At 36.1% G+C, this 13763-nt stretch overlaps 1 protein-coding gene across 4 annotated transcripts in view; it reads right to left on the reverse strand.

The window, feature by feature from the left end:
- COMMD10 (COMM domain containing 10) overlaps positions 1–13763 on the reverse strand; it is a 200954-nt gene that overhangs the window by 150782 nt on the left and 36409 nt on the right. The gene's annotated exons all lie outside the window — the stretch shown is intronic.

A 13763-nucleotide genomic window follows, 5' to 3' on the forward strand; every position in this document is an offset into this window, starting at 1 on the left:
CTCACACTCTTTTGCTCTCTCTCTCTCAAATAAATAAATCTTAAAGAAAAAAATCCCTGAAGTTGGTTTCCCTTATTCTTTCTTGATCTCTCTCTCTCTCAAATTTATTGTTTTAATACAATTCAAGGGCTCCTAATGCATGCAGAGTTGTGCAACCATTACCACTATCTAATTCCAGAACATTTCATCACCCCAAAAACAAACTCAAAATCTTTAAGCTGTCACTCCTCCACCTTCCCTCCCCCAGCCCCTGGCAACTGCTATCTGCTTGCTGTTTCTATGGATCTGCCTAACCTGGATATTTTATATAAATGGAATCACATAATATATAACCTTTCGTGTCTGGCTTCTGTTAGTAAACAAATGTCTTTGAGGTTTATCTACACTGTAGCATGTATCAGTACCTCGTTCCTTCTTATGGCTCATTAATATTCCATTGTATGTATAAACCATACATTGTTTATCCATTCATCCACTGATGGACATTTGGGACCTTTTGGCTACGGAGACTAGTACTGCTATCAACATGCACATACATGTAATTACTTGAGTCCTTCTGGGTATATATCTAGGACTGGAGTTGCAGAGTCATATGATAATTCTGTGTTTGAATTTCTGAGGAACTAACAAAGTATTTTCCACAGTGGCTCAACCCCACCAGCAATTATGAGGGTCCTAATATCTCCCCATCCTTACCCACACCTATATTTTTTCTTTCTCCTCCTTCCTTCCTTTTCTTTGTAATTATAGCCAACCCAGTGAGGGTGAGGTGATAACTCATTGCAGTTTTGGTTTGCATTTCCCTAATGACTAATGATGCTGAGTATCTTTTCATGAGCTTGGTGGCCATTTGTACAACTTCTCTGGAGAAATGTCTATCCAAGTCCTTCGGGTATTTTTTATTTGAGTTGGCTTTTTGTTGTTGAGTTGCAGGAGTTCTTCAAATACTTTAGATACAAATCCGTTAGCAGATATATGATGTGCAAATATTTTCTCCCATTCTTTAGGTTATCTTTTCATTTTCTTCATAATGTCCTTGATGCACAAAAGTTTTTAATTTTGATGAGTCCAATTTATCTTTTTTCTTTTGCTGTTCGTGTTTTTGATGTCATATCTAACAATTTGTTGCCAAATCCACCTAAGATATTTTCTTGCTGGAAAATTCCATAAGCCTTTACAGTTCCATAAATACGGTTGTACCTGAATAACTCTCTTTGTTTTACTGCTGAGAATTACAAAAGGGTGATTTTGGAGTATTCATTACATTGTCCTTATTAAGGAAGTGGCAGCATTTTAAGTTTGGATAAAATTACCCTGTTAAGATGGATGAGCTGGAACTCCTTGAGATAAAATGGGTTATCTCTAAAGAAACTATACTTCTCCATTATAAAGAAGAAAGGAAGAGGAAGGAATAGAAAGAGAGAGAGGAAGAGAGGAAGGAAGGAAGCAAATTCTCTCTGTTTGAGAACCTCATGAATTAACAAATACACACACACAAATTTAAAAAACATTCCAACATGCACCCCAATGTTTACAGCATTATCTACAAGAGCCAAATTATGGAAATAGCCCAAATGTCCATTGACTGATGAATGTGTGTATATATATGCAATGTAATATTACTCAGCCATAAAAAAGAATGAAATCTTCCCACTTTCAACAACATGGATGGAACTACAGAGCATTACGCTAAGCAAAATAAGTCAGTCCGAGAAAGACAAATACCATATAATTTGACTCATATGTGGAATTTAAGAAAAAAAAAAAATGAGCAAAGGGAGAAAAAAAAGAGAGACCGAGGCAAACCAAGAAACAGACTCAACTATAGAGAATACACTGATGGTCACCAGAGGGGAAGGGGTTGGGGGGATGGGAGAAATAGGTGATGGGGATTAAGGAGAGCACTTATGATAAGCACCATGTGTTGTTACAGAAGTGTTGAATCACTATACTGTACACCTGAAACTAGTATTACACTGTATGTTAACTGACTGGAATTTAAATAAAAATGTATAAAATAAAATAAAAATAAATATAATTTTAAAAAGACATTCCAAACTATATGTCCAAACATGATAATCCCTGGAAAAGAGAGATGACCCTGCAATTAAAATTCATTAGTCTAGCAGTTACTAGAATTTTAACACATGTAGCATTTCTAAGATCCACTTCCTTACTTTAACTAGCCAACATGCTAATATCTACCAAAAGGTTTAAATATGGCTTCAAAAGGAAAGGTATTGCTGAAGGGTTACTAGAAAAATAAACCCTCTTTACCAAAAAAAGAAAAATAAGATGGAATATATAAACAACAGAATATTCTGCAGCCATTTAAAATGATGTTGCTGAGTGAAAGTTCATCTACTGACAATGAAATATGTTTGTAATGTAATGCTCTATGGTGGGAAAAAAAATTTATAATAAATGTACTACTTGGCAAGCCATATACCAATTAAATATCTCATTCAAAATTACTATCTTTAGGTAGGATTGCAGCTACGTTTTATTTTCTTACATTTGCTAATTTTTCTACAATGTAAATTACTTGTATAAATTTAGAAAAGTACAAAAGACTTTTTAGTTCCTTAAAAAAACAAAATTTATAAACAAGAATTTCTTTTTAACACATTCACTTCTTATTACATTTTATCTGCACCCCATGTATGTCACTTGTCAGCTACGTGTTTTGATTAACTAACCACGACCACAGCAACAAATAACCAGTGTTTCACTGATGTTATAACAGCACAGTTCCTGAGCATAAGCAAATTTTATGTATCTAAACTCCAGATAATAACAAAACAATTTTTAAAAACAAAATATGACATTGTAAAAAGCGCATATAGTCTGTTATGTCATTCATTAGACAGGGATCAAAACTTTTCAGAAACAAGTTATCAAGATTTTCAGAAATGGGATTATATTCTGTCTCTTGTTTCTGCTGGAGCAAGAGGTGCGGTAAGTGGTAAGAGGAGGATAACACTGTTTCCCCAGCCCCTACCGCTACCTCCTTGTTCATCTAAAAGCCCTAGTTAGAACATGTTCCCACTGCTTATGAATTTCATTCCCCATTACAGAAGGGAACGAATGTGACTACTCTCTGCGCACTGACTCTCAGACATGTCATCCAAAGACAGACCAAAAACAGAACTGGTGACACCGAGTTGCTGCTACATACAAACAAATAACTAGCCACAGACTCAGTGTGACGAGGCATCTGGGGACCGCCACGTTTCCAAGCAAGAGGGCGGGTGACCCAAGATCTGAGGATCCGATTAAATCCTTAAAGCACTTTATATACAGGATATGAGACTTTTTTAAAGATTACATAATGGTGGATGATAAGTATGAAGGACAGTGGAAAAGCTAAAAAAAAAAAAAAAATAGATTTTATATGTGAACATATTAGAAAAACCTTTATTTCCCCAATACCACACAGTCAAAAGTGCCCAATAATTTGCTCTGAGAGGAGAAATATCTTATATAATAAAAGTGACTCCTCTTCTTCATATAAGTTTAATTTCCTCTAAATGATTCTCATATAAAGAAAAAATTTGAAAGGAACACAATTTACATAATCCATTAAAGATATATTTAAGCATTCATATAGCAACCTCACACCAAAAGTGCTTAAAATCTCATTTAAACTAGGCCAGGAGGGGCACCTGGGTGGCTCAGTTGGTTAAGCGTCTGCCTTTGGCTCAGGGCATGATCCCAGAGTCCTGGGATCGAGCCCCGCATCAGGCTCTGTGCTCAGCAGGGAGCCTGCTTCTCTTTTCCCTCTGCCTCTTCCCCAGCTTGTGTGCTTGTTTGCTCTCTCACTCTCTCTCTCTCTCAAATAAATAAATAAAATCTTAAAAATAAATAAATGAACTAGGCCAGGAAAGAAAAGTGTTTGTCAACTCCAACTCCTTTTTGTGCCAAAATTATTAGGACTGATTCAATATTCAACAATGCAATTTACTCACAAGAAAACTTAATCTAGCTATCTTTACTGTGTCCTGAATCTAAAATTTATAATACTGGGGACGCCTTGGTGGCTTAATCAGTTAAGCATCTGCCTTCGGCTCAGGTCATGATCCCAGGGTCCTGGGATCGGATCCCACATCGGGCTCCTTGCTCAGCAGGGAGCCTGCTTCTCCATCGGCCTGCCGCTCCCCGTGCTTGTGCTCTCTCTCTCTGACAAATAAATAAATAAAATCTTTAAAAAATATAAAAATAAAATAAAATTTATAATGCCATCCCAAAACTAGAATACTAGATTTAGAAAATAATTCAGAAAATCACCAATGATGTTCAAAAGCCAATAAATTCAATTGAGATATAAAACGTTCAAATCAATTTTAATTGATTTCTAGCTACAGTATCAATGGCATAGACGGCCCCTTAGGAACTACTCCAGTATGTTCCAGATGCTGGGTATATCGTCAACCAAGGAAGCAACAGATCAAGGAGTGGGCGCTGGCCACACATTAAGAACCCTACGATACAGAGCAAATCTTCATATATTTGGATCACGTCAGTTTCCAAGTGGATGCAGGGGTAAAAGTTCAGACAAGACCAGATATTAGGTTTCAGTTTTACCTTACTTCTCCCTCTTAAAGGATATGCTATACACCAGACCAAACATACAAGTCTGAAGATTCAAATGAAAAAGTCCCTGAGTGATCCTGGAACTAATGTGTCCATCTGAGGGTCCTCTGTACCACAAACTACTCTAGGGAGGCTATGGCCCAGGGTTCTAGCTCTGTTTCCAGCCAGTTCCTCTCCATCACCCCACCCCCAACACACATCATAGCCTCACTTTCCACCTGAACTGATTTAGAATCACTCCCGTGTGTGTGGCCGGGGGCGGGGGGGGGGGCATCCTTTCTCCCTTTCTCCCCTCATCTGAAAACACTGGGCAAAGATGAAACCCTGATTAAATCCAATTATCCACCTATTCCATCTCTATACCAGAGCAACTAAAAATGGATCAAGAAAAATGTGCAACCTTCTAACAGTTCTCATCTTAAATCCATGGCCACAAATCTCAAATGGGCAACCAGCACTGTTCAACACAGTGAAGTAGACTAAAATACCTAGTTTGTTCATTTTCCCCGTATCCAAAAATACTCTTTCATACTTTCTCCTCTGTTCTCAAGCCTCCTGGACCTACCCACTCTCCCAACGAATGACTGCATGGAGAAAACAGAAGCAGAGACCCAACTTTTTCTTCTAACGCCCAAAACTACCTACCTCACCCACACTCTTCCTTACTTCCTATTACAACAAATCGTATGTTCCCACTCCTATCATAGTCCAACCCTTCCATTCGTGCTCTGGATCTCGCTTCTCACTTTCTCAAGGAAATTATAGCCCTCTCTGTCCTGCATTATCAATTTTTCCCCTGAGGGATCTGCAGGATACCAACCTCCACTCTCTTCGGTACTCACTAAATCCACACCCCCTACACTGACTATCCTATCTCTGTGCTTCTTGGAAGAGTTACTTAGATGGTGGCTTTCACTCTGTGTCCCCATATTCTCTCCTCAGTTTAATCCAATCAGGTTTCTACTTCCTCTCAAATATAACTGAGATTACAATTGTCAAAGTTATCAGAGAAGTCCATCGAATCAAATCCCTCACTCACCTGTCTGTTCTCTTTCCTGACCCCTCAATAGCATTCGATACTGCCTTCCATTTAAACATCTCCTCCTGGCCCCAGACAGTGATCATCACTGATCTCCATGTCACTAAATTTATTTTTTTTTACCACTGAATAGTGATTATAAGTTCAGGCTACTGAGTCAGATGGACCTGGATTCAAATCTTGGCTCTATCACTTTCTAGGACCCAACCTAGTTAATGATATTTAACCACTGAGCAAGCTAGGGGAAATATTAGTACCTAATTCATAGCTGTGAGGGTGAAATTAGGTAATTTATTTATTTTTTCTCTTTTACCTCTTAGCAGCATGTGACATAATTCACTCTCCAAGAAATGTTCTTCCTTTGGTCTCTGGCTGCTCCTTCCCAATCACTGTCATAAGCTCTACTTGCCTTTTAAATTTAGGAACTCATAAATTTCTATACTCTGTCCCTAAGTGATTGATCTCCTCCATTCTTATGACTGAAACTATAATCTAAACCTCAATGATTTCCAAATCTCAATTTCTAGTCTATAATTTTTCCCAAGCCCCAGATTGCCAACCATCTCCACCTGGATATCACAGCTATGTCATGCTCCACACACCTCAAAAGGTAAGTCTCTATATTTTTTCATGTGCTCTTTCCCTCACCTGAAACTCCCCCGTCTGTCACAGTATCTAACTCCTTGCTGTCAGTTTCCAGAGCTCCATATATTTCCTCTTTTGTAATAGTCACTAAACTTCTATTTACTGGCTTGCTAGACCAGAAGCTCCATGATGAAAAATAAGACCTCTCCATCTCAGTAATACCTTATCTAGTGTCTCTAACATAGGAAATGTTTAATAAATATTTCTTGAATGGAATTTGAGCTATTTAAAGTTACTGCTTATTCAATTTATGAAACTGCATTTTATTTGCTCAGTTGTCTAATTCATTGTAAACACTTTTATTTCAAAATACTCAAACCATGGGTTTCCATTACTGTCATTTCTAATCCATAAAAATACATCAAACAAAATTTAAAGGTATTTCTAAATATATTCTATTATGCCTGTGAAATACTATAATTATCAATTGCCTCTGAATATAAAAAGTTAAAAAGGTTACAAAGCTAGGAAAGACAAACAAGGGTGATATTATTTGTTTCCCTACTTTGGAATCCCACATTTTTAAAAAGAATGTTAGTAAAAAGATGATATTTTAATTCTGAAATGCATGAACTTTCTGGAGTATTTTTAAAAAGGATTTTCTCCTCCAAGACTCTTTTATCATTTCTTCCACATGAATCCTCAATTCTATCACACTCTAATTGTGTATTGTGTATATTCTGCTTATCTTTACCCATCAAAGATAGTGTCCAAAACAGTATTTTTTTTTAGCTTATAAAGTCCTATCATGGATAAATGCAGCGTTTCCATCAGGGAGCCTGAAATATGAAAAAAGTTTACATACACACACACACGCACACACACACACGCGCACTCACACAGATACAAGGGGGTTCACTGTGATATCAAGGAGCTATAATATATCATCAGAACACAGCAAGGTACATCAACATAAAGTCTTTTAGAAAGTCCAATTGACCACAAAACTAAAAAAATACACTAAATTGAGGAAAAATATTTTGTATTGCTCTTATGTAGAAAACATGACACTTGAAGGACACTATCATTGAGAAATTGATCACAATGAAAAAGGATACAAAACAAAGTCAAGAATCAGAAAACTAGAGCCACAAAGCTTTAGGGATACTTAAATAAATTCGATTCCAAAGAACCAGGCTTTGTTCTCAGAGTATCTGGGCAATTATCTCACAAATAAGGGCTGTCTGTATTTTCTCTAACTTCTGGAGTATTTGATCAAATTGCTTCTGCATATTCTATAATAAAATAAAACACGTATAACGAAAGCTTGTTTAATTTGTACACTACTGGAATACAGGAATTATAAAATAGAGGGCTCTCTAATATTACAGAAGTACCTGAGCTTTTCACTGGTCTCCTAAAACTATCCAAAGTAATTAATTAACTAGTTATCTAAGACCCTATATTTGAGATAGTAATGTTATACCTTTCTCCAAAAGCCCTTAAATCCTTTGGATGCTACCTTTGAGTTTCTTTGTGTGTTTGCAAAATAATTATGGAAAGCCATTTATGAAACTAAGAAGACCTCTTTTTTAGGTTAGACCTTTCATCTACTAATTATACTCCTGGGGAATAACCCTATATACCAAGGAGGCTTCATTCATTCATTTATTCATTCATCGATCATTCAGTAAATGTTTGTTGAGCACCTACTCAATATACACAAAGATGTTTATCACAATTAACAGGAAAATACTGGAAACAAACCTATTATCTGACAATAGAGGAACTGTTAGAAAATCATAGTATGTCATAGCCAAAGCACGATGCAGTCATTTAAAATACATCATGGTGAGTTTGAAGCAATATGGAAAAGGGTTTGCAGAGTTATGTGAAAAAAGCAGTTATACATAAAATCAAAGAATTCATATTATCCCCTCTGAAAATAAAGTATTCAGAGAATAAACACCAAAATAAAAGAGATCAAATATACTGGCTGCATCCTGGGGGTAAATCTATTAGTTTCTCTTTATATCTCTGGAATTTTCAAGTTTTCTATAATAAACATACACAACTTAAGTAATTAAAAAATCCACAATTTTTTAAAAAGAAAATCAATATTTTTCGATCATTTCATTTGAGAATAAAAACCACTGACCTGTCTTCAAAACTTTCTGAAGCCTAAATAACCATCCCAAATGATACAAATGAGAATTAGTATCCTGACACAGAACTGCTGCAGGCAAAGCTCATTTTATAAAATTACTCATCAAAATCAGTGAGTAAAAAGTCCAAGAATTTATAGAATGTTTCTTCAGATCATAGAGAGCATAATGTAGAAAAGGTAATAATTGCTTATCAAAATGGAAAACAATTCTGACTAATGAATGAGATTATCTTCTCATAACCACATCGAGTATTGAACAGTAATAATAAAACCTCAATTCCTGTGCCTAGGCCAAATATAATTACTATTTTTTAAAAATCACTTATAAGTTAAGAGACCCATAGGAAAAAAACAACTGGAAGGTCCTATAGGAAAACCAAACAGTGCTGTGGGTATTGGAATTATACTTGGTTTTAATTGACTTTTTTCCCCTATATTTTTCAAAATGTCCATTATAAATATACAGCTATTATACAAGAGAAAAATAAACTGAAATTTTCAAGAGAATATGCTGAAATTTATTCACTGTATGGATTAGATTTGTAAAAAATATAACATTTGTAAAATGCAGACCTGTTCATCAGAGTAGCTCAGAGAAATTTGAAGGTCCTTCAAAAATCAGTCAATACAAACATCACTTTTAAGGAGACCAAAATACTTTAAATTTCTAATACAAGAGTTCATAATTTGAACAACATATGTATTTTCCTTTTACTAAGATATCTGTCATAAACAGATCTAAGGATGTTTTCTTTTTAATGATACAGCCTATTTCTTGGTTCATAAGGTATCAACGTCAATGATGCCATGTGCCTGTTACAGTGAACTGTGTTAGTGAAATGGAGCCTCTACTGAACTAACATCGAAACAAATAACTTTACTATGTGAAAGTGTTTAGTAGTATCTCGCATTCACTTAAGGTGTAAAATTATTTCAACTTAAAGAAAAAGAAAAGGAAATTGAGAATCCATATACCTATCACTTTATGGAGAACAACCACCAACAACAATAAAACAATAATTGCATATGAGAACAGCTTTTAGGGTGCCTGAGCGGCACAGTGGGTTAAGCGCCTGACTCTACGTTTCCGCTCCGGTCGTGATCTCTGGGTCCTGGGATCGAGCCCCTTGTCGGGCTCCACACTCAGCATGGAGTCTGCCTGGGATTCTCTCTCCCTCTCCCTCCGCTCCTCCTTCTCTCTCTCTCTCAAGTAAATTAATTAATTAAAAAAAGAAGAACAGCTTTCAGCACCCTCAAACATATATACATATTACAGGATCAACTACTAAATTATTAAATAAGCAAAAAGATACAGTATCTTAGCAATGAATAAAGCACAGGGCTCTGAAGTAAAATTGTCTGGTTTCAAATCCTAGTTCTACCGTTTTTTGGTCGTATAACCTGAGGGAATAATTTAATGTGTATGTGTTTCCATTTCTCCATCTTTTTATAAAATAAGGATAATAATAAGACTTCACACCTGAAAGAAGTAGTTTAAATAATGGAGGAGATATCATGCCTAGCACAAAGTAAGCACTAAAACACGGTTTTCCCTCGTTTTTCTTCACTCTAAATAGAATCTGCCATCTACTTTGGAGATAAGAATAAAGGTCTCTAACTCAAAAAATTGGTACTGAAAGTTCTAAATTCACCTGAAATCATAATTACCCATCCATAAAGTACCATGTGCAACCCGAGCATAATCCAACTTAACATTGAGATAAATGACAGTACCCTTTCAAGGTGATTTTTATCCCAGTTGTTTCAAAAGAAGAAAAGAATGAAACACAAAGATTCTTTCTTAAAAAACGTACCAAAAAAATTTAGAACCACTGTACTAACAAAACATGATATAAATGCAAAGTTACTGGGGAAAATGCAATAATGCACGCTTTACAGCAAAATTTAAATATTTCAGTGTTTTAAGAATATTCAAAGTTAAAGTGCTTTGAGTATTCAAAATTACCAACGTTTGTTAAGTATAAAATTGCTGTTCTCTATAAATAAAAAAATTTCAACTGTCTATGATTAGCCTGGAACTAGTTACACTATATAACTTATTAGAGTCATTCAACTATCTTGGGGATTATTTTGTTCTCTTTTCTCATACAGAAATTAATACAAGTGACAGAATGTAACAAAAATGTCAATAGTGTTAAAGGCTTTTTAATAAATTGCATTTTGGCAAATAATCATAAAGAAATTAACAAACAATGAAATCATAATGATTTCATTTATTTGTTCTGTACATATCTGATTAATAGGCATTAATTTTGTTGATGGAAACAAGAGCACCCTATTGTTATATACAGATTAGAAATGTGAACACTTAGCATTTCCCATAACTACTGATTTCACACATTATTTTGAATGTTACTTCAAATAACACTGTAAATGCCAGAGGTTAGATAAGCAAAGAGCTCTACTGCCCTCTAACGAAATAAACCAAAAAGAAAAAAAAAAAATTCTCATTTAGAGGTATCTCGGAACAGAAAAATAATCTTACTCTGCTAAATGCAGTAGGCAAATACTAAGACAATTAACTGCAAACAACTAGAATATATATCAAAATACTGTAGGAAAAGCTACAATCATCCAGTTTTCATGATAAAATTAGTAGCAAAACAGGAAAGCCTTGAGACAAGAAAGTTCCAAGAGAAAGGAGACCAGTACAACAATGCTATCTAACGTGATAGCAATTAAAACTTCACTGCAGGCTACACTTTTCATGTGTATGTTGGAAGTGAATGAGAAGAAAGATTTTTAGAAACCACACACTTTGATGAATTACAGGAAGTTTTCAGTTCAGCAGCTCAAAAATAAACACCATCAAGAATAGTCTCTCTCATAATATTTACTGACTAATCCTCTCAGAATTATTTTAATGCATGTATATTTTCAGGATAACTGCCCTGTGTCATATACACTTAAAAGAATTTTATTTAATGCTTCCTGTTTTAAATGAATGCCAATTTCATCATATGGCAACTGTATTCTAAGATACTTCGCATCATAAATTAACCACTTAGCTTTTCATGGTTCTTTGAATAAAAGCTCTGCCTTCTTTTAACAAACTTGGTTTTTAAAACATGCTCCATATTCCCATTCCTTTCACCTAATATTTCAACCTGTCAAGAATTCCCAAACTCTCATTCAAGTACAAAGAACAGAGTACCCAGTCATACAAAAAGAGAGATTAAAAAAAAAAAAAAAAGTATGCTTCCCAGCAGCAGCTCAATGAAAGAACAGGGGTGTAGTAGTCAACTGTTCCTTAGAGCTAGGACACACATCACTTGGAGATGGCCAAGTGTCTATCCGGGCTGACAGGGGGTAGACACTTCATTAAGTGTCTCCTGTTTAGCAGACATAACAAACAGGGGCCAAATCCCCACAGTGCTATAGGGAAAATAAGCAATACAGACAAAGAGGTTGACTTAAGTCTGCATACAAAATGAAAATATCCTTTATGTTTTTTAAGATTTTATTTATTTATTTGAGAGTGAGCAAGAGAGAGCACAGAGGGAGAGGGAGAAGCAGACTCCCCGCTGAGCAAGGAGCCTGACGTGGGTGGGGCTCGATCCCAGGCCCTTGGGATCATGACCTGAGTGAAAGGCAGACGCTTAACCAACTGAGCCACGCAGGCTCCCCGAAAGTATCCTTTGCTTTTGTGTGGTGCTGCTCTTCTTCCCAAGGGTCTGTTTGCCGATGAAAATGGTTCTCCAGCTCTACAACTTGTAAGGGTAACCAAAAGTCCATTCAAAATTTCAAACTAGCAACGCGCAGGAAAATCTAATGTAGTCAAGCCTCTATCTCCAATGAGTTGAATTTTACAACTGTGGAGATTTTCTGAATAATACGAATTAAAAACATGACTCTTTTACTAGAAGCATTACTCATTCCCTCCTACTGCCTAAAATTATAACTGACATATAAACATATTTTGAAGACATGGGGCGCCTGGGTGGCTCAGTCGTTAAGCGTCTGCCTTCGGCTCAGGTCATGATCCCAGGGTCCTGGGATCGAGCCCCACATCAGGCTCCCTGCTCCACGGGGGGCCTGCTTCTCCCTCTCCCACTCCCCCTGCTTGTGTTCCCTCTCTCGCTGTGTCTCTCTCTCAAACAAATAAATAAAATCTTTAAAAAAAAAAAATAAACATATTTTGAAGACATAATAAAGGAGCTGGGAGGAGTCATGCATCCCAAAGTCAAGCACTGCCTAAACCATGATACTTAAAGTATACCCAATATATGGTCAAAATAGTATCTGTCCCAACTATAAACTGCATTTAGCTACTGAGACATAACATACGGTAGTCATGAGAAGTGCAACAGTCAAGGGCTATGGCCCCTTAGAGAATGGATGCATGTGTACGTATGTACGACGCACACAGGTACATACGGGTGTCTTCACTCACAATAGTCCCAGTCTACACCAGGGAGTTCCAGATCATTATGCTAAACCTAAAGGACTGCCTTCCCTACCTAGTTCATGGGAAGAAAAAAAGGACTTTCCAGGCTGTCCCTTGCCTCCCCAATTCCCAGTTCGCCTAAATATGAAAATCACAATCAAGAAATAAAAGAGGGGAAGAAGGCAAAGAAAGGGAAAAGGTTAACTCCATCAGTAAAAAAGTTTACTGTCAGCTTTAGTTTAAAACAAAGACATTTATTTCTTCAATGGCCAAAAAACATTTTATTGATGATGATGGTGGTGGTGGTGGTGGTAGCAGCCTGCATTTTTGAGCATTTACCTAATACCAGGCATTGAACTAAGCACTACATACGCTGGGTCTCCACTCTTCATATAAACCCCATGAGACAGGTAATATTATCCCCATTTTATAGGTGAAGAAACTGACACTCACAAAGATTAATTAAGTAAATTACCCCAAGCTACACTGCTACTAAATTCCAGAATATATATACCAGTCAGTTCAACTCTTAACCACTAAATTTATATTATTTTACATATTATTATTTATATTATATTAACATAAAATGTGTGAAATGAAATACTTTTGAAACACTGCAATGAATTAATAAATCATATGCAGTGAGACCCAACTCAATTGCCTAAAATTTTACAGACATGGAACGTGGGCTAGGTATTGGTCCCGGTTCTTACAGAAGACAAAAATGTGTGTGATACACTACATAATGACAGTTCTAACAAAGAAGTAATAACACTCTCTCCTTCAGTGCCCATTATAACCAATAACATTCTCCCGTCCTTCTCTGATCACATCCAGGCATAGTAATCTCTCCTTCCTCAGATCTTCCTACCTCACTCTCACCTCTATTTTATTTGTCTTAAAATGAAGCAAAGTCTCCTCATTTAGGGGGAAAAGTCACTCCCCTTTATCTATCTTAGAAACATAATCAA

The sequence above is a fragment of the Halichoerus grypus genome, chromosome 2 (assembly GCF_964656455.1).
Source record: "Halichoerus grypus chromosome 2, mHalGry1.hap1.1, whole genome shotgun sequence".
In the NCBI taxonomy this organism is placed as follows: domain Eukaryota; kingdom Metazoa; phylum Chordata; class Mammalia; order Carnivora; family Phocidae; genus Halichoerus; species Halichoerus grypus.